The sequence below is a fragment of the Leopardus geoffroyi genome, chromosome C1 (assembly GCF_018350155.1).
Source record: "Leopardus geoffroyi isolate Oge1 chromosome C1, O.geoffroyi_Oge1_pat1.0, whole genome shotgun sequence".
Lineage (NCBI taxonomy): Eukaryota > Metazoa > Chordata > Mammalia > Carnivora > Felidae > Leopardus > Leopardus geoffroyi.
In genome coordinates this window covers 117908571-117913187 of record NC_059328.1, presented here as the reverse complement: position 1 = coordinate 117913187, position 4617 = coordinate 117908571, and the positions used below count along the sequence as shown (strand labels likewise).

The following is a 4617-nucleotide window of genomic DNA, read 5'->3' as shown; positions in this document are numbered from 1 at the left end:
GAGTAAGGGGTGTAGAGCAAGGAGGAATGGGGGCTCCCCTCCATGTGGGTGGTCAGGAGGCCCCCTCAGAACAGGTGATAGGACAGAGGCTCCTAGAGGGACAGAGCTTGGTGACACTCAACATGACCACTCCTGAATTTCGGAATCACACCTGTGGAGCCCAAGACTCTCTGCTCAGAAGGGAACTCCGGGTGGGCCCCACAGCACAAGGCCCAACGGGACCCCAGTGTGTGCCCTTTCTGTGCCCACAACACCCCTATTTCCATCTTTCCTACATCTGCCCCCCAGCCCCACACCTCCCCTTTGTTTCTTTATTTATTTTACCACTTCCGAGGAGTTTTTAGTGGGAGAAAAGGCCTAGAATGGGGTTGTTTGAGGACAAGGAAACGAGCCACTTGCTGTGATGAATGTTCTTGAAAAGCAATTTCTTTTTTCACAGGTAGCTCACTGGGCTTGGGCACAAAAGCGCTTTGGCTCCCTATCAAGTACTAACAGAGGCTAACTGTTTTCTGGGCACTTCTCTTTCCCCGCACACGCTCACTTGTGCCTCTCCCTATGCATGACAGAAATGACATCCAGTTCAAGGGCTCCCGGGGTCTCCTCCCAGGATAAAGTGGCAGCTGTTTTCATGGCGCTGGAGGACCCTCTCCCTGCCCCCCACCCTCTCCCCCTCCTCCGCTCATTTGTGCCCAAGCATCGACCTTGCACTGCCAGGACGTTTTCTCTGGCCTGGTGGGAGGGGAAGGAGGGGGTCCCCAGGAAATCAGAGACCAGGTGGAAATCCTGGAAAGGCCCATGCTGCCCACGGCAACCAGGAGCTCACCTGCGCTCTTCCCACTGTGTAGCAAGAGGGGAAATAACCCTGCACATTTGCCCCTTGGCTCCAACCACACCCCCCACCAAAGCCGCCATATTCACACTGGGAGGCGGCCTTTCTCGGGTGTTCTCAGTTTACCCATGCAGCATCTTTGCCCCCTGAGGACGGACTCTCAGGCACCGTCGTACATCTGCGGGGAGCACTACACTCAGATGGTGACAGAGAGGCCACTGATACTCCTAACGCACTGGAACCCTGCTCTTGCCACATGAGGGCTGATCCTGGCTCTCTGGGAGAGCACGTTAAATCGCTGGGAAGTGTGACAGCTAAAGCAAAACAGGGGATTAGGTTTCCAGCTGGGCCCGCGCAGCACGGGTGAAAAATTACAGTGTCCGAAACGTACTGTTACGAGAGTCTGCGTTTTAGCAATAATTCCAGGAAACCAGAAGTCTCCCGCTAGTGTATATCCTGAAAGGAAGTCCGGACCAAACCCTGCCTCTCTCTCCTGCTCCTCTTGGAGCTGGCTCCTGCTTTTAGGTTTGCCAAAGGGACAGTTGTCAGAAACAAGAGGCCGGCTGGGGGTGACTCAGCCCGGACAGGCAAGTGGACGTCACCGTCTGATCGTATTACAGATGTGTCCGGGAACATGACTTCACTTCCACAGCAGAATGCTGGAATTAGGGATTTGGGTTTGTTCTCCTAAAGGGGATGTGACTTTTCTCATGTCCATCATTAAGGAAGAGAGGCCTTTGTCCCTTGTAAAAAGAACTCGAGACAAGTAGAAGGGGGTAGGCTTCCTTTTGCCCACTTTGCCAGCCCTGATTCTGGAGCTTAGACAGGACTCTAGACTGAGGCCCCCCAACTCCAGCTTCTGACAGTGGCTGCAGAGGCAGGGCATGGAAGGGTCAGGCCTGTGTAGTCCTCCTTCCTTTTGGGACTGTGGTAGCCAGCCTCCAAAGATGGCCTCCAAATGGTTCCGCCTCCTGGTGTTTACGGACTTGCAGAGTCCTTCCCTATCAAGGGGAGCTGGCCTTGTGACTAGCTTTTGACGAGTTGAATATGACAGAAGTGATACTTGTATTTCTGAGGCCAAGTCACAAAAAGCCTTGCAATTCTGCCAGGGTCTCTTGGGTCATGCATCTGGAAGGAGCCAGGCTCCATGCAAGAAGTCGGACTATCCCAAGACCACCATACTGGGGAAGAAGTCTACAGAGCAAGACCATGTGGAAAGACAGCTGCCCAGCTGGTCTCCATCCTCTCAGCCACCCAGCTGGGGCACAGACGTGCCATGTTGGACCATCTGCCCAACTGAGCCTCTGGCCTCCAGCTCTGGCCACCACCTTACTGCAACCACAAGAGAGACCCCAATCAAAAATCGCCTACCTGAGCCCAGTCAACTCATGAAAGAAAACCATAAATTGCTATTGTGAGCCACTAAGTTTTGGAGTGCTTTGAAACATAGCGAGAGAAAGCCGGAACAGAGATCCCGGCTTGGAGAAGGAAGGGGTTAGCAAAGAATTCCCCAGTCTAGCTGACCAGTGATTTCAAGCACTGGTTTTTCACCCCACTCAGCTAAGGAATCTTTTGTCCGTTGGAAGTCATAATCAGAACTGCGATATGTTGCAGAAAGAAAAGCACGGGGGCTCTCTTTTTGAAAAGGTGGGAGGCCCTGCCCAAGCTCTCCTTTTTTCCACATGCCCCTGCACCTGCTCCTGGGAGATGAATGAGATCTCCATTTAGTCCCCCAGGACTCTCTCTCTTGTTCTCCCTTCTCTCTTTCCTAAAAAGCAAAGAGAAAAATAAAAAACAAAGAACAAAAACCAACCCACCAAGGACTTTCTTCATCCACACCCCCCTGGTCCGGAGGGCATCCTGGCCACCCCCTGGATTCATACCCACAGCGCAGAGGCCCTGCTGGGCATCCTGTACATCTGAAGGTTACACACTCTGAAGGCCTTCCCTTCTTCAGTTGGTGGGAGATGCCCCAGGTGCCTCGAGCACCCGTGTCCTTTTGCACCGCCCTGCCTTCCTTCACCAAAAAGACGCCGGGGTGGCGGTCCGGCTGGTCCTGCTGAGATACTGGATCACCTCTTCTGCCAAAAGACATTGTTCTCAAGAGACATCGTCATCAACCTCTGCTTCCAGCCCGCCATTTCAAGAGAAAAGAGGCAAGCTTGTAGAACCTCTGTTGTCCTCCCGGAGACACTGAGGCCCAAAAGAGGCTCAGGCTCTGAGTAAAGCAAGAGTAGAGATCCCTCCAGCCCCAGTCCAAGCCTCTCTTCCCAGCAGCCCTAGCTGCTCCGCCACCATTATGTGCCTGAAGGCGGTGGCCAGAGGCCTGAGGGGAAGGGAAACTTCTCTTCCAAAGCCAAGCCAAGCTGCACCCCAGCTCTCCCTGCAGACCTCGCCCGGCACCATGACCAGCATGGCCTCCTCCCCCACCTGGCTCATCCTGGCTGACGCTAGAGCCTGTGAGTCCCTCCAGGACCAGGCGATCACCCCATAGCCACGGCCCTCCCCAAGGAGATAGTACGTGCTGCATAGATCTTGCTCCCTTTCCATCCTTGTTGCCAAATCCCCCCAGACTCTGTCTGCTCCTCTTCTTCTCCGGGAGAGAGAGGACTTGCCTAATAAGCGCTTGACTAGTCTCCAAAGCCAAGGTTCGTTCCAATGGCTTTGACCGTCAACCTCCCCACGTCTCCCTGAAAAGATGAACCGCGCTTTTGTACCACAGCGCATGCCAGGAATAGCTCACATAGACTGCCTCCGGGAGGGGGTTTCATGAGGAAGAGGCCACAGATAAGCCAGACATCTGAGAAGGGCCATTAAGATGATGGACGCCTTTTCCCATGGTGCCTTGGGCAAGCCTTGAGCCTTATTACTCATCTCCTCGGCGGGGAGGTCACGACGTGAGTGTCCTGTGCTCCTCTGGCCAGGACGCGTGCCCTGGGACCACACTCACATCCTTGGAAATGGAGACTGTGGAGCGGGACCTCGGAATGTTCTGTCTCTGGAGGGCTCAGTGCGTCCCTGCCTGAAAGCAAGGCTTGGGCAAAACGGACAGGGGTTCCTTCCAGGCCACCGCGGCCACGCCACAGCCACCATCCCTGCCTTGCCACTGTCACGTTTCCCCCCAAACCAGCCAGAATCTCGTGCTCGCTTCGGCATCCACGTATGCTAAAATTGGAACGATACAGAGAAGATTAGCACGGCCCCTGCACAGGGATGATGTGCAAACCCGCAGATGGTCCCACCAGCCTGCAGAGAAGTTAGGAGACTTGCTCCTTTGTAAGTGATGGCAGAGCTGGGATTGAAAACCGCGTCTGTCTGGTTCCAAAGCTCACCACCGTCTCTCCATTAGCGACACCGCCCGTGTGATTGAGAGGGTGGGACTTTGCTGTGACAGCAACAAGAGACTGGATTCGAGGTCTGGGAGGACCTGGGTCAGTCTGAACCAAATAATAGGGGGCGGCAACCTCTGAATGCCCAACCGGCATTCTCTGGCCGGCCTTCAGGCTGGGGCAGGGCCCAGGCGGATGTGCAGAACGCGGAGCCTGGACGGTCCTCAGGGAGCCTCCAGCGGCCCCTTCAGGGACCAGTGCGGCAGAGGGAATTAGGAGCTCAGGCCCTACTAGGTCATAGGACCGTCACCACAGAACTTGGCCATCCTTAGAGAAAGCGCACGAGATGGGTATTGTCTCACCCATTTCACAGATGGGGAAATACGGGCTCAGCAAGGTCCAAGAACCCAAGAGACATGCAGATTCCATGCCAGAACTGTTAACACCAAGGACGTTGTG

The 4617-nt window shown here is 54.8% G+C and overlaps 1 non-coding gene across 1 annotated transcript; it reads left to right on the top strand.

Moving 5' to 3' along the window:
• Positions 1-3969: 3969 nt before the first annotated feature.
• Positions 3970-4078, top strand: LOC123600169. The gene has a single exon (XR_006713543.1). It is a non-coding gene; the product is annotated as a U6 spliceosomal RNA (small nuclear RNA).
• The last annotated feature ends 539 nt before the right edge of the window (positions 4079-4617 follow it).